This window comes from Pseudophryne corroboree, assembly GCF_028390025.1.
Source record: "Pseudophryne corroboree isolate aPseCor3 chromosome 3 unlocalized genomic scaffold, aPseCor3.hap2 SUPER_3_unloc_2, whole genome shotgun sequence".
In the NCBI taxonomy this organism is placed as follows: domain Eukaryota; kingdom Metazoa; phylum Chordata; class Amphibia; order Anura; family Myobatrachidae; genus Pseudophryne; species Pseudophryne corroboree.
In genome coordinates this window covers 5,723,904-5,747,463 of record NW_026967508.1, presented here as the reverse complement: position 1 = coordinate 5,747,463, position 23,560 = coordinate 5,723,904, and the positions used below count along the sequence as shown (strand labels likewise).

At 45.6% G+C, this 23,560-nt stretch overlaps 1 protein-coding gene and 2 pseudogenes across 1 annotated transcript in view; 1 reads left to right on the top strand and 2 right to left on the bottom strand.

The window, feature by feature from the left end:
• Positions 1–23,560, bottom strand: part of LOC134983628 (zinc finger protein 436-like) — a 192,793-nt gene that overhangs the window by 134,202 nt on the left and 35,031 nt on the right. The gene's annotated exons all lie outside the window — the stretch shown is intronic.
• On the bottom strand, positions 3,216–3,334 carry LOC134983653 (5S ribosomal RNA; annotated as a pseudogene).
• LOC134983652 (5S ribosomal RNA) lies at positions 9,948–10,066 on the top strand (annotated as a pseudogene).

Here is a 23,560-nt window from a genome sequence, read left to right as displayed (position 1 = left end):
TTCTAGAGGACAGCACATTCAGCATTCAGGACTGTGTTCTGGTGACCACGGATGCCAGCCTGAGAGGCTGGGGAGCAATCACACAGGGAAGAAATTTCCAAGGAGTGTGATCAAGTCTGGAGATTTCTCTCCACATAAATATACTGGAGCTAAGGGCAAATTGCAAGGCTCTGAGCCTAGGAAGACCTCTGCTTCAAAGACAACAGGTGCTGATCCAGTCGGACAACATCATGGTAGTCGCCCACGTAAACAGACTGGGCATCACAAGAAGTAGGAGGACGATGCCAGCAAGGATTCTTCGCTGGGCGAAAAATCATGTGATAACACTGTCAGCAGTGTTCGTTCCGGGAGTGGACAACTGGGAACCAGATTTCCTCAGCAGGAATGAATTCCACCCGGGAAAGTGGAAACTTCATCTGGAAGTTTCCACATGATTGTGAACCGTTGGGAAAGACCAAAGGTGGTCATTATGGCGTCCCACCTGAAGCGCCATGTCAAGAGACCCTCAGGCAATAGCTGGGACGATCTGGTAACACCGTGGGTGTACCAGTCGGTATATGTGTTCCCTCCGCTATCTCTCATACCCAGGGTACTGAGAATTATAGGACGGAGAGGAGTAAGAACTATACTCGTGGCTCCGGTTGGGCCAAGAAGGACTTGGTACCCGGAACTTCAAGAGATACCAAGAAGGGTCTTGATTCAGCAAGAATCATATCTGTTTTCAAGACTTACCGCAGCTGAATTGACAGCAGGGAAGAAGGCATTCCGGAAGACATCCCTACCCTGGTCAGAGCCAGGAAGGAGGTGACCGCATAACATTATCACCGATTAGGTGAAAATATGTTCCATGGTAGGAGGCCAGGAAGGCCCCAAGGAAGAATTTCAATTCGGTAAATTCCTACATTTCCTACAAACAGGAGTGTCTATGGGCCTCGAATTGGGGTCCATTAAGGTTCAAATTTCGGCCTGTCGATTTTCTTCCAGAAAGAATTGGCTTCATTTCCTGAAGTCCAGAAGTTTGTCAAGGGAGTATTGCATATACAACCCCCTTTGGTGCCTCCAGGGGCACTGGGGAATCTCAACGTAGTTTGGGATTCCTCAAATCACATTGCTTTAAACCGCTCAAATCTGTGGTTTGATATATCTCACATGGAAAGTGACCATGCTGTTGGTCCTGGCCTCGGCCAGGCGAGTGTCAGAATTGGTGTTTTTGTCTCACAAAAGCCATATCTGATTGTCCATTCGGACAGGGCAGAGCTGCGGACTCGTCCACAGTTTCTCCCTAAGGTGGTGTCAGCGTTTCACCTGAACCAGTTTATTGTGGTACCTGCGACTACTAGGGACTTGGAGGACTCCAAGTTGCTAAATGTTGTCAGGGCCCTGAAAATATAACTTTCCAGGTCGGCTGGAGTCAGGAAATCTGACTTGCTGTTATCCTGTATGCACCCAACAGACTGGGTGTTTTTGCTTCTAAGCAGATGATTGTTAGCTGGATGTGTCGTACAATTCAGCTTGCAGATTCTGTGGCAGGTATGCCACAGCCAAAATATGTAAATGCCCACTCCACAAGGAAGGTGGGTTCATCTTGGGCGGCTGCCCGAGGGGTCTCGGCATTACAACTCTGCCGAGAGGCTACGTGGTCAGGGAAGAACACGTTTGTAAAATTCTACAAATTTGATACCCTGGCTAGTGAGGACCTGGAGTTCTCTCATTCGGTGCTGCAGAGTCATCTGCACTCTCCCGCCCGTTTGGGAGCTTTGGTATAATCCCCATGGTCCTTTCGGAACCCCAGCATCCACAAGGACGTCAGAGAAAATAAGAATTTACTTACCGATAATTCTATTTCTCGTAGTCCGTAGTGGATGCTGGGCGCCCATCCCAAGTGCGGATTGTCTGCAATACTTGTACATAGTTATTGTACAAAAATCGGGTTATTATTGTGGTGAGCCATCTTGTCAGAGGCTCCGCGGTTATCATGCTGTTAACTGGGTTCAGATCACAGGTTGTACAGTGTGATTGGTGTGGCTGGTATGAGTCTTACCCGGGATTCAAAATCCTTCCTTATTGTGTACGTTCGTCCGGGCACAGTATCCTAACTGAGGCTTGGAGGAGGGTCATAGGGGGAGGAGCCAGTGCACACCACCTGATCCTAAAGCTTTACTTTTTGTGCCCTGTCTCCTGCGGAGCCGCTATTCCCCATGGTCCTTTCGGAACCCCAGCATCCACTACGGACTACGAGAAATAGAATTATCGGTAAGTAAATTCTTATTTTTTGTGGTACCTGGGGTATCATCAGAAATGCGTAATACATTTTTCATTGCCTCAATCATATAACGGGTGGATCAATTGGAGGGTACACTCGTCTCATCATCGTCGACACTGGAGTCGGTATCCATGTCGACATTCGACCCCGCAGGGGGTGACATCACATTCACAGGCATTTGCTCCGCCTCCACATCATTATCCTCATCATACATGTCGACACAGCAGTACCGACACACAGCAGACACACAGGGAATGCTCTTACAGAGGACAGGACCCCACAAAGCCCTTTGGGGAGACAGAGGGAGAGTATGCCAGCACACACCAGGGCGCTATATAACACAGGGATATCACCTATACAGAGTGTTTTTCCCTTATAGCTGCCAATAATATATTTACTGCGCCTAAATTGTGCCCCCCCTCTCTTTTTTACCCTTTCCGTAGTGCAGGACTGCAGGGGAGAGCCAGGGAGCTTCCTTCCAGCGAAGCTGTGAGGGAAAAATGGCGCCAGTCTGCTGAGGGAGTTGGCTCCGCCCCTTTTTCGGTGGGCTTTCTCCCGCTATTTTATCGTTTCTGGCAGGGGTTAATATACACCTATATAGCCTCTGGGGCTATATATGGTGTTAGTTTTGTAGTAAAGGGGAAAGAGACAGAAAAAAGAGACCCTTGTTGGGAGCACTCCCACTTGGAAACAAATATAATTTGAATAATATGCAGCGATGTAAAGAATGAAGTAATTTAAAACGTAACCTTTAATTGTATAATGCTAAAATATAGATACACCAAAGAATATGTTGTTTCACTAATAGGTGGCTATTAGATGTAGGCCACCTGGTAAAGCTAATTTGTGAAAGTATTGATGAATATACAAGGCATTATATAGCCGGCTCATAATGCTTGATTGTATAGACATATAAGGTAGGTGCTATAACCAAAGAAATGCCGTCCAAAAAAACCTACAACACCTGGTATTCCTTAGTGGTCCACCACCTAAGTACTGACCAGGCCCAACACCGTATTGCTTCCAAGATCAGACGAGATTGGGCATGCGCGGTGTGGTATGGTAGTAGATAAACATTGATATGGCAAATTCTACCGCTAATGTATAGCTGGTAGAGGGTTATTGGTAGGCACCTCGTTACCAAGTTGGCCAAATGATCTCTAAAGAGACAGTATGTATTTGACCATCATTGCACCAAAATGTATCCCAAACATATAGGTATACGTAGGTTTAAATCATGTGGTCAATGATTTCTTTGCCAGCAGGAAATGCCTGTATGTTTCATTGTGCTATACAGCACCTTTAGAAATGGGTTTCTGCAGTGGGTGAGGCAGATATGGATCACTGTTAAACTGATGACATGCCGTAATATTTGTTTATGATCCAAAGAGAAATCGTCTCTATCATTAATTGGATCTCCCTATTGAAGGGAAAAAGAGGGGGGGGGGAAATGGTTATTATGAAAAAAATGGTTATTATGAAATTGTAAACTCCAAAAATTGCAAATAAAACTCCTATTATGCCATAATAGAAAATCTAGGAAAAAGGGTGGACATAAGATGGAGGTTATTTAGCTTGGAGAAAGATGACAGACTTAGACAGTAAACGAGATGTATAGCAATCTCAATAATCCATTTGGAAGTTAATTAGTACAGTAATGCCCAACATGGTATAAGTACTGCCTTTGAAACAAAAAGAATAGCTAAAATAGCTGTTTTGCATGTATCAACAGTGTGTCTATAATGTATCTGTCTAACATGTGACAGACAGATAGATACCATCAGAATAAACCCAAAGGTACATAGAGAAAAACGAACCCCCACAGAAACAACATATTTTAGCATAATACAATTAAAGGTTACGTTTTAAATTACTTCATTCTTTACATCGCTGCATATTATTCAAATTATATTTGTTTCCAAGTGGGAGTGCTCCCAACAAGGGTCTCTTTTTTCTGTCTCTTTCCCCTTTACTACACATGTATTGGACCTATGGGAGCACCATCGACAATCACTGTTTATTTCTACATAGAAAAATTGTCTTTATTGGTAGATGGTGATAAATTACAGAATTATTTTCTGGTCGGTCGGTTATCTTGGAAACCTTTTGCAAAAATCTCAAATTAAATACCACTTAGTCCTGTGCGGCATCCTTAACCCGACCCCGTACTACCTATTGTTGTAACTAGAAATAGTTTTCTTAGGAACACCGGCACGGACAAGTGTTTATTACGCATTTTTGAGTAACCATAATAATCTTTTGTACACCAACGGGCATAGTCCCATATACATGTAACATGAGCTTTAATTTAAAGCAGGAATTATCCTACAAACACAGGAATAGAGAAAACTTAGATGATATCTTTCCTAGTAACATAGTGGATACAGAACCCCATACCAACTGGGAATCAGACTTTGTACAACTCAAACAGACATTGCATAAACAAATAAGGACTAACTGGGATCTCACCACGTTAGAGAACTATGTCAAGAACAAAATAGTACCACGCGGTCTTAGGCCACGAGTTTTCCCCACTTTTACCTTGATAAGTGAAAATCTCAAAACTGAATGGGACAACAGCCTTCTTAAGTGCTCTATGGAACTTATGAGCATCCTGATTAAGCACAATCACCTTGTACTTGAAGGCTGTGAACGTGATCTGGAAGAATTGAGTAAGAAACTGGAACCCTGGGAGAAAGATACACAGTTTCAACGGTGCTTTGAAAAAAATAAACAAGACCTTTTGACATATGAACAAACAATCATTGATAGAAAAAGGAACAAATTTGCCAGAGATAAAAAGGATTTTGCTTCAGGCAAAATATTTAAATGGAATAAATCTTCTTGGCAACAACGACCCCGCAGAAACCGTGAACAATATTCTTCATCAGATATAGAAACATCCGGAACAAAGGAACTCCCCGAGTACACCTTTAATACATCCCTAACGACGAATTCCAGAGGGGAAGGTGACAGCTCGACTCAATATCATCATCAACATTTTTTAGGGGATCCCCCCAGGGGAAGGGGATCAAGGCACCCAACAAACGAAAGACAAGGAGGGGGCGGAAGGGGAGGAAGAGGAAGACAACAACAACAATGGGATCAATTACCACCCAGGAGACAGCCACCACGGAATACACGCAGAAGATAACAACAGAATTCTCCGATCCATCTGACACCTCTTCACAACTCAAAATTATCAATCTCTCAACACACAATCTTGATCACGATCAAATTCAAGTCTTGAGCAAAGGCCTCTCATATTCCCCAACTGAAAAATTTAACAGATTCAAATGGGAAAAGGACTTGAGACTTTTTAGCAGAAAGTTACTGCTTACCAAGTTTCACAATAAAAAATCTGTACCTGAAATGGCATGTACACAACCCAATCAGACTGAAGCAAGTGATAACATGACTGTACCTGATCTATCGGAGCCTGAACTAGAAGCACTGGAAGCCCTGGAGGCACTAGAATCAGAATCCACACCAACGATAGATCCCCAATGGGAGGTCGGCACGAGATTCATCTGCAAGAAAAAATCTTCATTTTTCCCGTCGGAACAGACAAGCCCAGAAATACAGATATTTACCAAATTAGTATCCAAAGAATTTGATCACATACATCTTCAAAAAACTAGAAGACTACATAATTCCAACCTAACCAGGAAAGAACTGGATGCCCTAAGAGAGATGGAATCCTGGCAGGATGTAATTATTAAGCCATCAGATAAAGGGGGCAATGTGGTAATCTGGCCCCAAGAGCAATACATACAGGAAGCATATCGACAGTTGGAAGATCAAACATGCTATCAGAGGATACTATTTAATCCTATGGAAAACTACAAAATACTGTATGATAGGATGCTATCTAATGCGCACGAGGAAGGTACTATAACATCTTCAGAATACCAATATCTCCAGACGGCACATCCAAAAATTCCCACATTTTACATGCTTCCCAAGATCCACAAGAACTTGTGTCAACCACCGGGTAGACCAATAGTATCAGGGATTGGATCACTGACGGAAAAAGCAAGTATTTTTGTCGATCTACATCTGCGACATCATGTAATGAGCCTCCCCTCTTTCGTCCAGGACACTACAGACGTTCTTCGTAAGATCCATGATGTTAAATTGGAGGCAAATCAATTTCTAGTCTCTCTGGATGTTGAGGCACTGTATACTTCAATTGACCATGATAAAGGACTGGAAGCTGTCAACTACTTTATGAACATGGAAGGAATGGAGAAATTTCACACATTCCTTGCGGACCTACTCCAATTCATACTCAGTCACAACCTTTTCACCTTCAACAACAGATTCTATTTACAAACTAGGGGCACAGCTATGGGGGCAGCATGTGCCCCGACGTATGCCAATATCTTTCTAGGATGGTGGGAACGCGAATTCGTATTTAGTGACAGCAATGATGTCTTCACAACTAACATCATCATGTGGGTAAGATACATCGACGATATTCTGATGATATGGGAAGGAGATTTACAGATGTTACTCCTGTTCATTGAACACTTAAACAACAATAATCTCAATATTCGCCTTACTCATGTTATCAGCCAAGATGAACTCCCATTTCTGGACGTACTCATCTTTAAAGATAAAAATGACATGCTCTCAACTAAACTATTCAGGAAGGAGACATCATCTAACACACTGTTACACCAAACCAGCTCCCACTTCCCTCCCACAATAAATAATATACCCAAAGGAGAATTTCTACGCTTAAGAAGAAACTGTTCCAATGACCAAGACTTCACAGAACAAAGCAAAGAGCTCTCTAATAGACTTCGTGAGAGAGGATATAGCAACACATCCATCAAGAAAGCTAGCAGAAATATCCAGACCATTCAGAGAGAACATCTAATATTTGACAAGAAACAAAAGAAACAAGAGGACAAAACCATCAGATTTGTTGGGGGATTTTGTCAAGAATGGCACCAGGTTAAACAAGCTATCCAAAAACACTGGGGAATTCTCCACTTGGACCCCACCCTGTCTGAGAAACTTGGACCACAAGTATCCATGAGTTGGCGGAGATCAAGAAATTTGAAAGATAGATTGGTGTCTAGCCATTTTCAATTATCTCGAGACAAATCACAGACCACCATTGGTACACACCCGTGCGGTCACTGCAAAGCATGCCAATACATTCTCAAGACTGACCATATTCAGGACCGCTATGGCAAAGACATTAAATTTAAGCATTTCATCAACTGTTCTACCGAAGGTGTGATCTACTGTATTGTGTGCATTTGTGGACAAAGATATGTGGGCATGACGACCAGAGCTCTAAAGCAAAGAATCCTCGAACACATTGGATCCATTCGGAATGCCACTAGAGATCTACAAAAAATGAAGCAACTTACCTCTATAGCAAGACATTTTTATTTTAACCATGCAGGTCGATGGGATGGACTAAAAGTCTGCGGACTGGAAAAAGTGAAATTGGGCCTACGAGGGGGAGACCTGACTAATACTCTCCTACAGAAGGAATGTGAATGGACATTCAAATTAGACTCATTTCATCCACATGGACTGAATGAAACTATTAACTTTGGAGTATTCCTTCCAAGTTGATAAATCAAGAATAATTTTTTCAATTTTTTCAGTTTTTTCTCTTTTTTAATAACCATTTTATTAATTCACCTTTAATAACTATAATTATAATTCCTATTTTTATTATCCCAATATCATGATTCTGCAATATATCAGCATATCAAGCCAATTTTATACTATACAAATCACCTGCAGTATCACTACTTACTAAATCATTAGATAGCTTTCTAAATCCAATATCAGCACCAATATATACATTTTAACCTATTCACAGCCACACTAATCCCATTATTATGTAGCACTCCCTCAACTTCACTACCATTTTTCTTCCCTCCCCCCTCCCTCTCTCTCCCTTATCATTTAATTCTACCAATACATCAATCCCATACAATTAATTAAACATTGCACCACTATTCCAATATTCACACACATCAAGTTTCACTCCTATTATCAATCATATCACACTTTACACATGATCGTATTCACCTCTTAAAACACATCCACGCACCACCACTATACACCATTTGGACTTTGCAATAATTAAAACCCTCCGGTCAATTCAATCAGTAAAAAATCTCCTGCATGATATAATCTGTATCCACTTAATTGTCTAAATTACTATCAAGCTCACATTAACCTTGTCAGAATCAATACCAATTATCAGGTACAGTCCTGATTGGCTAATTGCACATATTAAAGACAGATTCTGACACCACATGTTCACACTACCCGTGAACAAGCTAATCAGTGAAACGTACGTTGGGAGGTGAACGGGGTCACGATGATTGCACTCATGTAACCGGAGACCGGCAGGAGAGGAGATCAGACAAGGCGCATAGACGCTGGAGTTCGGCGGCCAGCAGCGCACCACGAGTGGGTAAACATACAGGTATTTTTTTCCGTCCCATTGATCATTCTGTCTCCTACCAGCAAGAGAGGAGATCAGACAAGCCGCACAGACGCTGGAGCTCGGCGGCCAGCGGCGCACCACGAGTGAGTAAACATACAGGCATTTCCCTTGTCCCAGTGATCATTCCATCTCCCGCTAACAGGAGAGGAGATCAGACAAGCCGCACAGACGCTGGAGCTCGGCGGCCAGCGGCGCACCATTAGCGGACAAACACATAACTATACCTTATGTCCCACTCACCACTCTGTCTCCCGTGAAATCAATCTGCACATATATAAATTCAATAATCTATGTGCATCGGTCTCGTTGGCAAATGTCATGCCAATCTTTATAAAGTATTGCATCAGCACCTACTCATATGCAGGTTTTTTTTACAGGAGTAGAAAGCTACTGTGTAGATCATAGCTAAATACATTGTAAAACTTACCTAGCATATGTTGTTTCTGTGGGGGTTCGTTTTTCTCTATGTACCTTTGGGTTTATTCTGATGGTATCTATCTGTCTGTCACATGTTAGACAGATACATTATAGACACACTGTTGATACATGCAAAACAGCTATTTTAGCTATTCTTTTTGTTTCAAAGGCAGTACTTATACCATGTTGGGCATTACTGTACTAATTAACTTCCAAATGGATTATTGAGATTGCTATACATCTCGTTTACTGTCTAAGTCTGTCATCTTTCTCCAAGCTAAATAACCTCCATCTTATGTCCACCCTTTTTCCTAGATTTTCTATTATGGCATAATAGGAGTTTTATTTGCAATTTTTGGAGTTTACAATTTCATAATAACCATTTTTTTCATAATAACCATTCCCCCCCCCCCTCTTTTTCCCTTCAATAGGGAGATCCAATTAATGATAGAGACGATTTCTCTTTGGATCATAAACAAATATTACGGCATGTCATCAGTTTAACAGTGATCCATATCTGCCTCACCCACTGCAGAAACCCATTTCTAAAGGTGCTGTATAGCACAATGAAACATACAGGCATTTCCTGCTGGCAAAGAAATCATTGACCACATGATTTAAACCTACGTATACCTATATGTTTGGGATACATTTTGGTGCAATGATGGTCAAATACATACTGTCTCTTTAGAGATCATTTGGCCAACTTGGTAACGAGGTGCCTACCAATAACCCTCTACCAGCTATACATTAGCGGTAGAATTTGCCATATCAATGTTTATCTACTACCATACCACACCGCGCATGCCCAATCTCGTCTGATCTTGGAAGCAATACGGTGTTGGGCCTGGTCAGTACTTAGGTGGTGGACCACTAAGGAATACCAGGTGTTGTAGGTTTTTTTGGACGGCATTTCTTTGGTTATAGCACCTACCTTATATGTCTATACAATCAAGCATTCTGAGCCGGCTATATAATGCCTTGTATATTCATCAATACTTTCACAAATTAGCTTTACCAGGTGGCCTACATCTAATAGCCACCTATTAGTGAAACAACATATTCTTTGGTGTATCTATATTTTAGCATAATACAATTAAAGGTTACGTTTTAAATTACTTCATTCTTTACATCGCTGCATATTATTCAAATTATATTTGTTTCCAAGTGGGAGTGCTCCCAACAAGGGTCTCTTTTTCTGTCTCTTTCCCCTTTACTACAAAACTAACACCATATATAGCCCCAGAGGCTATATAGGTGTATATTAACCCCTGCCAGAAACGATAAAATAGCGGGAGAAAGCCCACCGAAAAAGGGGCGGAGCCAACTCCCTCAGCAGACTGGCGCCATTTTTCCCTCACAGCTTCGCTGGAAGGAAGCTCCCTGGCTCTCCCCTGCAGTCCTGCACTACGGAAAGGGTAAAAAAGAGAGGGGGGGCACAATTTAGGCGCAGTAAATATATTATTGGCAGCTATAAGGGAAAAACACTCTGTATAGGTGATATCCCTGTGTTATATAGCGCCCTGGTGTGTGCTGGCATACTCTCCCTCTGTCTCCCCAAAGGGCTTTGTGGGGTCCTGTCCTCTGTAAGAGCATTCCCTGTGTGTCTGCTGTGTGTCGGTACTGCTGTGTCGACATGTATGATGAGGATAATGATGTGGAGGCGGAGCAAATGCCTGTGAATGTGATGTCACCCCCTGCGGGGTCGAATGTCGACATGGATACCGACTCCAGTGTCGACGATGATGAGACGAGTGTACCCTCCAATTGATCCACCCGTTATATGATTGAGGCAATGAAAAATGTATTACGCATTTCTGATGATACCCCAGGTACCACAAAAAATAAGAATTTACTTACCGATAATTCTATTTCTCGTAGTCCGTAGTGGATGCTGGGGTTCCGAAAGGACCATGGGGAATAGCGGCTCCGCAGGAGACAGGGCACAAAAAGTAAAGCTTTAGGATCAGGTGGTGTGCACTGGCTCCTCCCCCTATGACCCTCCTCCAAGCCTCAGTTAGGATACTGTGCCCGGACGAACGTACACAATAAGGAAGGATTTTGAATCCCGGGTAAGACTCATACCAGCCACACCAATCACACTGTACAACCTGTGATCTGAACCCAGTTAACAGCATGATAACCGCGGAGCCTCTGACAAGATGGCTCACCACAATAATAACCCGATTTTTGTACAATAACTATGTACAAGTATTGCAGACAATCCGCACTTGGGATGGGCGCCCAGCATCCACTACGGACTACGAGAAATAGAATTATCGGTAAGTAAATTCTTATTTTCTCTGACGTCCTTGTGGATGCTGGGGTTCCGAAAGGACCATGGGGATTATACCAAAGCTCCCAAACGGGCGGAAGAGTGCGGATGACTCTGCAGCACCGAATGAGAGAACTCCAGGTCCTCACTAGCCAGGGTATCAAATTTGTAGAATTTTACAAACGTGTTCTTCCCTGACCACGTAGCCTCTCGGCAGAGTTGTAATGCCGAGACCCCTCGGGCAGCCGCCCAAGATGAACCCACCTTCCTTGTGGAGTGGGCATTTACATATTTTGGCTGTGGCATACCTGCCACAGAATCTGCAAGCTGAATTGTACGACACATCCAGCTAACAATCATCTGCTTAGAAGCAAAAACACCCAGTCTGTTGGGTGCATACAGGATAACAGCAAGTCAGATTTCCTGACTCCAGCCGACCTGGAAAGTTATATTTTCAGGGCCCTGACAACATTTAGCAACTTGGAGTCCTCCAAGTCCCTAGTAGTCGCAGGTACCACAATAAACTGGTTCAGGTGAAACGCTGACACCACCTTAGGGAGAAACTGTGGACGAGTCCGCAGCTCTGCCCTGTCCGAATGGACAATCAGATATGGCTTTTGTGAGACAAAAACACCAATTCTGACACTCGCCTGGCCGAGGCCAGGACCAACAGCATGGTCACTTTCCATGTGAGATATATCAAACCACAGATTTGAGCGGTTTAAAGCAATGTGATTTGAGGAATCCCAAACTACGTTGAGATTCCCCAGTGCCCCTGGAGGCACCAAAGGGGGTTGTATATGCAATACTCCCTTGACAAACTTCTGGACTTCAGGAAATGAAGCCAATTCTTTCTGGAAGAAAATCGACAGGCCGAAAGTTGAACCTTAATGGACCCCAATTCGAGGCCCATAGACACTCCTGTTTGTAGGAAATGTAGGAATTGACCGAATTGAAATTCTTCCTTGGGGCCTTCCTGGCCTCCTACCATGGAACATATTTTCACCTAATCGGTGATAATGTTATGCGGTCACCTCCTTCCTGGCTCTGACCAGGGTAGGGATGTCTTCCGGAATGCCTTCTTCCCTGCTGTCAATTCAGCTGCGGTAAGTCTTGAAAACAGATATGATTCTTGCTGAATCAAGACCCTTCTTGGTATCTCTTGAAGTTCCGGGTACCAAGTCCTTCTTGGCCCAACCGGAGCCACGAGTATAGTTCTTACTCCTCTCCGTCCTATAATTCTCAGTACCCTGGGTATGAGAGATAGCGGAGGGAACACATATACCGACTGGTACACCCACGGTGTTACCAGATCGTCCCAGCTATTGCCTGAGGGTCTCTTGACATGGCGCTTCAGGTGGGACGCCATAATGACCACCTTTGGTCTTTCCCAACGGTTCACAATCATGTGGAAACTTCCAGATGAAGTTTCCACTTTCCCGGGTGGAATTCATTCCTGCTGAGGAAATCTGGTTCCCAGTTGTCCACTCCCGGAACGAACACTGCTGACAGTGTTATCACATGATTTTTCGCCCAGCGAAGAATCCTTGCTGGCATCGTCCTCCTACTTCTTGTGATGCCCAGTCTGTTTACGTGGGCGACTACCATGATGTTGTCCGACTGGATCAGCACCTGTTGTCTTTGAAGCAGAGGTCTTCCTAGGCTCAGAGCCTTGCAATTTGCCCTTAGCTCCAGTATATTTATGTGGAGAGAAATCTCCAGACTTGATCACACTCCTTGGAAATTTCTTCCCTGTGTGATTGCTCCCCAGCCTCTCAGGCTGGCATCCGTGGTCACCAGAACACAGTCCTGAATGCTGAATGTGCTGTCCTCTAGAAGATGAGCACTCTGCAGCCCCCACAGAAGAGACACCCTTGTCCTTGTAGACGGGATTATCCGCTGATGCATCTGAATATGCGATCCGGACCTTTCATCCAGCAAATCCCCCTGAAAATTTTTTACGTGAGATCTGCCGAATGGAATTTCTTCGTAAGAAGCTACCATTTTTCCCAGGACCCCTGTGCATTGATGCACTGATACTTGGCCTGGTTTTAGGAGGTTTCTATCTCAGATAGCTCCCTGGCTTTCTCCTCCGGGAGAAACACCTTTTTTCTGGACTGTGTCCAGAATCATTCCTAGGAACAGCAGACGTATTGTCGGAAAAACAGCTGCGATTTTTGGAATATTTAGAATCGACCCGTGCTGTCGTAGAACTACTTTAGATAGTTCTATTCCGACCTCCAACTGTTCTCTGGACCTTGCCCTTTTCAGGCTATCGTCCAATTACAGGATAATTTAAGACGCCTTTTTCTTGAAGAAGAATCATCTTTCCGGCCATGACCCTGGTAAAGGCCCGGGATGCCGTGGACAATTCAACGGCAGCGTCTGAAACTGATATTGACAGTTCTGTACCACGAACCAGAGGTACCCTTGTCGAGAAGGGCCTATTTTTACATGGAGGTAATCCCTGATGTCCCGGGACACCATATAGTCATTTTTTGGTTCGCTATCACTGCTCTGAGTGACACTATCTTGATTTGAACCTTTATATGTAAGTGTTCAAAGATTTCAGATTTAGAATATGTCTCACTAAGCCGTCTGGCTTCAGTGCCACAATATAGTGTGAAAAACTAATACCCTTTTCCTTGTTGTAGTAGGGGTACTTTGATTATCACCTGCTGGAAATACAGCTTGTGAATTGTTTCCAATATTGCCTCCCTGTCGGAGGGAGCCGTTGGTAAAGCAGACTTCAGGAACCTGCGAGGAGAAGATGTCTCGAATCTCCAATCTGTACCCCTTCTAGGGTCATGCGAGTGATCCCACTGCGCGCTGAGACTCTTGAGACGACCCCCCCACCTCACCAGAGTCCGCTTGCACAGCCCCAGCATCATGCTGAGGACTTGGCAGACGAGGTGGAGGGCTTCTGTTCCTGGGAAGGGGCTGCCTACTGCAGTCTACTTCCCTTTCTATCTCTGGGCAGATATGACTGGCCCTTTTGCCCGCTTGCCCTTATGGGAACGGAAGGATTTATGCTGAAAAGACGGTGTCTTTTTCTGCTGAGATATGACTTGGGGTAAAAAGGTTGGATTTCCCAGCTGTTGCCGTGGCCCCCAGGTCCGATGGACCGACCCCAAGTACTTCCTCTCCTTTATACGGCACTACTACCATGTGCCGTATGGGATCTGTATCACCTGACCACTGTCGTGTCCATAGCATCTTCTGGCAGATATGGACAACGCACTTATCTTGATGCCAGAGTGCGAATATCCCTCTGTGCATCTCGCATATATATATATATATATAGAATGCATCCTATTAAATGCTCTATATAAAATATTTTTAGTCAGGGAATCCGACCAAGCCCACCCAGCACTGCATCTCCAGGCTAAGGCGATCGCTGGTCGCAGTATAACCACCATATGTGTGTATATACTTTTTAGGATATTTTTCCAGCTTCCTATCAGCTGGCTCCTTGAGGGCGGCCGTATCTGGAGACGGTAACGCCACTTGATAAGCGTGTGAGCGCCTTATCCACCCTAAGGGGTGTTTCCCAACGCCTAAACTTCTGGCGGGAAAAGGTATAACGCCAATATTTGCTATCGGTGTAAACCCACGCATCATCACACACTTTATTTTATTTTATCTGATTCAAGAAAAACTACGGGTAGTTTTTTTCACTCCCACATAATACCCTTTTTTGTGGTACTTGTAGTATCAGAAATATTTAACACCTCCTTCATTGCCCTTAACGTGTGGCCCTAATGAGGAATACGTTTGTTTCTACACCGTCGACACTGGATTCAGTGTCCGTGTCTGTGTCTGTGTCGACCGACTGAGGTAATTGGGCATTTTAAAGTCCCTGACGGTGTTTTTGAGACGCCTGGACCGGTACTAATTGGTTTGTCGGCCGTCTCATGTGGTCAACCGACCTTGCAGCGTGTTGACATTATCACGTAATTCCCTAAATAGGCCATCCATTCCGGTGTCGACTCCCTGGAGAGTGACATCACCATTACAGGCAATTGCTCCGTCTCCTCACCAACATCGTCCTCATACATGTCGACACACACGTACCGACACACCGCACACACACCGGGAATGCTCTGATAGAGGACAGGACCCCACTAGCCCTTTGGGGAGACAGAGGGAGAGTTTGCCAGCACACACCAAAAACGCTATAATTATATAGGGACAACCTTATCTAAGTGTTTTCCCTTATAGCATCTTTATTATATATCAATATCGCCAAATTAGTGCCCCCCCCTCTCTGTTTTAACCCTGTTTCTGTAGTGCAGTGCAGGGGAGAGCCTGGGAGCCTTCCCTCCAGCCTTTCTGTGAGGGAAAATGGCGCTGTGTGCTGAGGAGAATAGGCCCCGCCCCCTTTTCGGCGGGCTTCTTCTCCCGTGTTTCTGATGATTTTGGCAGGGGTTAAATATCTCCATATAGCTCCCGGAGGCTATATGTGAGGTATTTTTTGCCAATTAATAGGTTTTCATTGCTGCCCAGGGCGCCCCCCCCCCCAGCGCCCTGCACCCTCAGTGACCGGAGTGTGAAGTGTGCTGAGAGCAATGGCGCACAGCTGCAGTGCTGTGCGCTACCTTAAGAAGACTGAGGAGTCTTCTGCCGCCGATTTCTGGACCTCTTCTCTTTTCGGCATCTGCAAGGGGGCCGGCGGCGTGGCTCCGGTGACCCATCCAGGCTGTACCTGTGATCGTCCCTCTGGAGCTAATGTCCAGTAGCCAAGAAGCCAATCCATCCTGCACGCAGGTGAGTTCACTTCTTCTCCCCTAAGTCCCTCGATGCAGTGATCCTGTTGCCAGCAGGACTCACTGTAAAATAAAAAACCTAAACTAAACTTTTCAAAGCAGCTCTTTAGGAGAGCCACCTTGATTGCACCCTGCTCGGACGGGCACAAAAACCTAACTGAGGCTTGGAGGAGGGTCATAGGGGGAGGAGCCAGTGCACACCACCTGATCCTAAAGCTTTACTTTTTGTGCCCTGTCTCCTGCGGAGCCGCTATTCCCCATGGTCCTTTCGGAACCCCAGCATCCACAAGGACGTCAGAGAAAAGGGTATTATGTTTGGTGAGAAAAAACTACCAGTAGTTTTTCCTGCATCTGACGAATTAAATGAGGTGTGTGAGGAAGCGTGGACTTCCCCAGATAAGAAATTGATAATTTCTAAACGGTTAATGGCTGCGTACCCGTTCCCGCCAGAGGATAGGTCACGCTGGGAAACACCCCCTAGGGTAGATAAGGCGCTGACACGCTTATCAAAGAAGGTGGCACTACCGTCTCCGGATACGGCCGCCCTAAAAGAACCTGCTTATAGAAAGCAGGAAAGTACCCTAAAAGCTATATACACACACACTGGCATTATATTGAGACCCGCTATTGCATCAGCTTGGATGTGCAGTGCTGCTGCTGCGTGGTCAGATTCCCTGTCGGAAAACATTGATACCATGGATAGGGACAATATTTTGCTAACGATTGACCATATAAAAGACGCGGTCTTATACATGCGTGATGCACAGAGGGATATTTGCCGGCTGGCATCAAAAATAAGCGCTATGTCCATTGCCGCCAGACGGGGGTTATGGACTAGGCAATGGTCAGGTGATGCCGACTCCAAGCGGCACATGGAAGTTTTACCCTATAAAGGGGTGGAACTTTTTGGGGAAGGTCTTTCAGACCTCGTTTCCACAGCTACTGCTGGGAAATCGACTTTTTTGCCACAGGCTACCCCACAGCAAAAGAAAGCACCGTATTATCAGGTACAGTCCTTTCGGCCCCAGAAAAGCAAGAGGGCTAGAGGCTCATCCTTTCTGCCGAGGGGCAGAGGAAGGGGGAAAAAGCTGCAGCACACAGCTAGTTCCCAGGAGCAGAAGTCCTCCCCTGCGTCCGGTAAGTCCACAGCATAACGCTGGGGCTGCTCAGGCGGAATCGGGAACGGTGGGGGCACGTCTCAGGTTTTTCAGCACACAGTGGGCTCTCTCACAAGTGGATCCCTGGGTCCTTCAAGTAGTATCTCAGGGGTACAGGCTGGAATCCGAGACGTCTCCCTACCCGCCGTTTCCTAAAATCTGCCTTGCCGGCAACTCCCTCTGCCAGGGAGGCAGTGTTGGTGGCTATTCAAAAACTGTATTCACAGAAAGTGATTGTCAAGGTACCCCTCCTTCAGCAAGGAAAGGGTTACTACTCCACAATGTTTGTGGTACCGAAACCGGACGGTTCGGTGAGACCCATCTTAAATTTAAAAGCCTTGAACACTTATATCAAAAGGTTCAAGTTCAAGATGGAATCGCTCAGGGCGGTTATTGCGAGCCTGGAGGAGGGGGATTACATGGTATCCCTGGACATCAAGGATGCGTACCTGCATGTCCCCATTTACCCTCCGCACCAGGAGTACCTCAGATTTGTGGTACAGGACTGTCACTATCAGTTCCAGACGCTGCCGTTTGGGTTGTCCACGGCACCGAGGGTCTTTACCAAGGTAATGGCCGAAATGATGATACTCCTTCGCAAGAAGGGAGTTTTAATTATCCCGTACTTGGACGATCTCCTGATAAAGGTGAGGTCCAAAGAACAGTTGATAGTGGGGGTGGCACTGTCTCAGGAAGTGCTACAACAGCACGGCTGGATTCTCAATATTCCAAAGTCACAGCTGGTCCCTACGACACGTCTTCTGTTCCTGGGAATGATTCTGGACACAGACCAGAAAAGAGTGTTTCTTCCACTGGAAAAAGCCGAGGAATTGTCATCTCTGGTCAGAGACATCCTAAAACCAGGAAAAGTGTCGGTACATCAATGCACACGAGTCCTGGGAAAAATGGTAGCTTCGTACGAAGCAATTCCATTCGGAAGGTTCCACGCAAGGACGTTCCAGTGGGGCATGTTGGACAAATGGTCCGGGTCCCATCTCCAGATGCAACAGCGGATAACCCTATCGGCCAGAACCAGGGTGTCGCTGCTGTGGTGGCTGCAGAGGGCTCATCTACTGGAGGGCCGCAGATTCGGAATACAGGACTGGGTCCTGGTGACCACGGATGCCAGCCTTCGGGGCTGGGGGGCAGTCACAAAGGGAAGAAATTTCCAAGGACTGTGGTCAAATCAGGAGATTTCTCTTCACATAAATATCCTGGAGCTAAGGGCCATTTACAATGCCATAAGCCAAGCAAGACCCCTGCTTCAAAACCAGCCGGTACTGATCCAGTCAGACAACATCACGGTGGTCGCCCATGTAAACAGACAGGGCGGCACGAGAAGCAGGATGGCGATGGCAGAAGCCACAAGGATTCTCAGGTGGGCAGAGAATCATGTGTTAGCACTGACGGCATTGTTCATTCTGGGAGTGGACAACTGGGAAGCAGACTTCCTCAGCAGGCACGACCTCCACCCGGGAGAATGGGGACTTCATCCAGAAGTTTTCCAAATGCTAGTCAACCGGTGGGAAAAACCACAGGTAGACATGATGGCGTCCCGCCTTAACAAGAAGTTGAAAAGATATTGCGCCCGGTCAAGAGACCCTCAGGCGATAGCGGTGGACGCTCTAGTGACACCATGGGTGTACCTGTCGGTTTATGTGTTTCCTCCTCTACCTTTCATACCCAAGGTACTGAGAATAATAAGAAGGCGAGGAGTGAAAACCATACTCGTGGTTCCGGATTGGCCAAGAAGAGCTTGGTACCCGGAACTTCAAGAGATGCTTACAGAGGACCCTTGGCCTCTGCCGCTCAGACAAGACCTGCTGCAGCAGGGACCCTGTCTGTTCCAAGACTTACCGCGGCTGCGTTTGACGGCATGGCGGTTGAACACCGGATCCTGAAGGAAAAGGGTATTCCGGAGGAAGTCATCCCTACCCTGATCAAAGCCAGGAAGGATGTCACCGCAAGACATTATCACCGCATTTGGCGGAAATATGTTGCTTGGTGTGAGGCCCTGAAGGCCCCGACGAAGGAATTTCAACTGGGTCGATTCCTGCACTTCCTGCAAGCAGGGGTGACGTTGGGCCTCAAATTGGGGTCCATAAAGGTCCAGATTTCGGCTCTGTCAATTTTCTTCCAGAAAGAACTGGCTTCACTGCCTGAAGTTCAGACTTTTGTCAAAGGAGTACTGCATATTCAGCCTCCTTTTGTGCCCCCAGTGGCACCTTGGGATCTCAATGTGGTTTTGGCATTCCTGAAATCACATTGGTTCAAACCACTTAAGACTGTGGATATCTCACGTGGAAAGTGGTCATGCTGTTGGCCCTGGCGTCGGCCAGGCGGGTTTCAGAATTGGCGGCTTTGTCTTGTAAAAGCCCTTATCTGATTTTCCATATGGATAGGGCAGAATTGAGGACTCGTCCTCAGTTTCTCCCAAAGGTGGTCTCAGCTTTTCACTTGAACCAACCTATTGTGGTGCCTGCGGCTACTAGGGACTTGGAGGATTCCAAGTTGCTGGATGTAGTCAGGGCCCTGAAAATTTATGTTTCCAGGACAGCTGGAGTCAGAAAGACTGACTCGCTGTTTATCCTGTATGCACCCACCAAGCTGGGTGCTCCTGCTTCTAAGCAGTCTATTGCGCGCTGGATTTGTAGCACTATTCAGCTGGCGCATTCTGCGGTAGGCTTACCGCAGCCTAAATCTGTAAAAGCCCATTCCACACGGAAGGTGGGCTCATCTTGGGCGGCTGCCCGAGGGGTCTCGGCTTTACAACTTTGCCGAGCAGCTACTTGGTCAGGGGCAAACACGTTTGCAAAATTCTACAAATTTGATACCGTGGCTGAGGAGGACCTGGAATTCTCTCATTCTGTGCTGCAGAGTCATCCGCACTCTCCCGCCCCTTTGGGAGCTTTGGTATAATCCCCATGGTCCTTACAGAGTCCCCAGCATCCACTAGGACGTCAGAGAAAATAAGAATTTACTCACCGGTAATTCTATTTCTCGTAGTCCGTAGTGGATGCTGGGCGCCCATCCCAAGTGCGGATTGTCTGCAATACCTGTACATAGTTATTGTTACAAAAATCGGGTTTTGTTGTGAGCCATCTCTTCAGAGGCTCCATTTGTTATCATACTGTTAACCGGGGTTCCTATCACGTGTTATATGATGTGAGTGGTGTGGCTGGTATGAGTCTTACCCGGGATTCAAAAATCCTTCCTTATTGTGTCAGCTCTTCCGGGCACAGTTCCTAACTGAGGCTTGGAGGAGGGTCATGGGGGGAGGAGCCAGTGCACACCAGATAGTCCTAAATCTTTCTATAGAGTGCCCAGTCTCCTGCGGAGCCCGTCTATTCCCCATGGTCCTTACGGAGTCCCCAGCATCCACTACGGACTACGAGAAATAGAATTACCGGTGAGTAAATTCTTATTTTATTCCCCAATATGGATAGGCTGATCTGTAACCCACCAAATACACTGTGTCGACGCTATGCAGCATTTTTTTCAAGACTCACAGTGTACACACCGCGCTCCCTCCCTTTCCGCTGGCCTGTACTCTCTCTTCTCCCCTTAGCGCTCTCAATCCTCCGTGTTCCTGTCAGGAGGACTCGGAGGAGCCCTGCTGACACAGTAAGTCACTGCTCAGCGTTGCAGCCTGCAGTTGAGTCTGCTCCTGCTGCAGGGGAAAGAGGGGGGCCAGGCCGGGTCAGGGGGAATAACATCCATGAATTGAAGTTATCCGGCCCCCCCCAAAAATGAGATCTCTGGGTGCACACAGAAAAATAAAATAAAAAGAGAACGGTTACATAAATATAATAACTGATTAAAGCAGTCCGTAGTTTCCTGAGCTGGGGTCATTACATGTATACTGTGTGGCGTAATGTGAATTTATCTCATACTGTGTGGCGTAATGTGAATTTATCTAATACTGTGTGGTGTAATGTGAATTTATCTCATACTGTGTGGCGTAATGTGAATTTATCTCATACTGTGTGGCGTAATGTGAATTTATCTCATACTGTGTGGGGTAATGTGAATTTATCTCATACACTGTGTGGCGTAATGTGAATTTATCTCATACTGTGTGGCGTAATGTGAATTTATCTCATACACTGTGTGGCGTAATGTGAATTTATCTCATACTGTGTGGCGTAATGTGAATTTATCTCATACTGTGTGGTGTAATGTGAATTTATCTCATACTGTGTGGCGTAATGTGAATTTATCTCATACTGTGTGGTGTATGTGTGGTGTAATGTGAATTTATCTCATACTGGGTGGCGTAATGTGAATTTATCTCATACTGGGTGGCGTAATGTGAATTTATCTCATACTGGGTGGCGTAATGTGAATTTATCTCATACTGTGTGGTGTAATGTGAATTTATCTCATACTGTGTGGTGTAATGTGAATTTATCTCATACTGTGTGGGGTAATGTGAATTTATCTCATACTGTGTGGTGTAATGTGAATTTATCTCATACTGTGTGGCGTAATGTGAATTTATCTCATACTGTGTGGCGTAATGTGAATTTATCTCATACTGTGTGGTGTATGTGTGGTGTAATGTGAATTTATCTCATACTGTGTGGTGTATGTGTGGTGTAATGTGAATTTATCTCATACTGGGTGGCGTAATGTGAATTTATCTCATACTGTGTGGTGTAATGTGAATTTATCTCATACTGTGTGGCGTAATATGAATTTATCTCATACTGCGTGGCGTAATGTGAATTTATCTCATACTGCGTGGCGTAATGTGAATTTATCTCATACTGCGTGGCGTAATGTGAATTTATCTCATACTGCGTGGCGTAATGTGAATTTATCTCATACTGTGTGGCGTAATCTGAATTTTTTCTCATACTGTATGATGTAATGTGAATTTTGGCTCATGCTCTGTGGCGTAACATGAATTTTGGCTCATACTGTGTGGCGTAACATGAATTTTGGCTCATACTGTGGCATAATATACATTTTGACTCATACTATATACTGTAATGTGAATAAGGGGCACTACTGCCAGTAACTGGTGAGGATGGGGACATGTGTGACAAATGCTGGCATCCAGCGGAGGTGGGGTCTGATGGCATAGAAAATAAGAATTTACTTACCGATAATTCTATTTCTCGTAGTCCGTAGTGGATGCTGGGGACTCCGTCAGGACCATGGGGGATTAGCGGCTCCGCAGGAGACAGGGCACAAAAGTAAAAGCTTTAGGACTAGGTGGTGTGCACTGGCTCCTCGCCCTATGACCCTCCTCCAAGCCTCAGTTAGGATACTGTGCCCGGACGAGCGTACACAATAAGGAAGGATTTTGAATCCCGGGTAAGACTCATACCAGCCACACCAATCACACTGTACAACCTGTGATCTGAACCCAGTTAACAGCATGATAACAGCGGAGCCACTGAAAAGATGGCTCACAACAATAATAACCCGATTTTTGTAACAATAACTATGTACAAGTATTGCAGACAATCCGCACTTGGGATGGGCGCCCAGCATCCACTACGGACTACGAGAAATAGAATTATCGGTAAGTAAATTCTTATTTTCTCTGACGTCCTAAGTGGATGCTGGGGACTCCGTCAGGACCATGGGGATTATACCAAAGCTCCCAAACGGGCGGGAGAGTGCGGATGACTCTGCAGCTCCGAGTGAGAGAACTCCAGGTCCTCCTCAGCCAGGGTATCAAATTTGTAGAATTTTGCAAACGTGTTTGCCCCTGACCAAGTAGCAGCTCGGCAAAGTTGTAAAGCCGAGACCCTCGGGCAGCCGCCCAAGATGAGCCCACCTTCCTTGTGGAGTGGGCATTTACAGATTTTGGCTGTGGCAGGCCTGCCACAGAATGTGCAAGCTGAATTGTACTACAAATCCAACGAGCAATCGTCTGCTTAGAAGCAGGAGCACCCAGCTTGTTGGGTGCATACAGTATAAACAGCGAGTCAGTTTTCCTGACTCCAGCCGTCCTGGAAACATATATTTTCAGGGCCCTGACAACGTCTAGCAACTTGGAGTCCTCCAAGTCCCTAGTAGCCGCAGGCACCACAATAGGTTGGTTCAGGTGAAACGCTGACACCACCTTAGGGAGAAACTGGGGACGAGTCCGCAGTTCTGCCCTGTCCGAATGGAAGATCAGATAAGGGCTTTTACAGGATAAAGCCGCCAATTCTGATACGCGCCTGGCCGAGGCCGGGG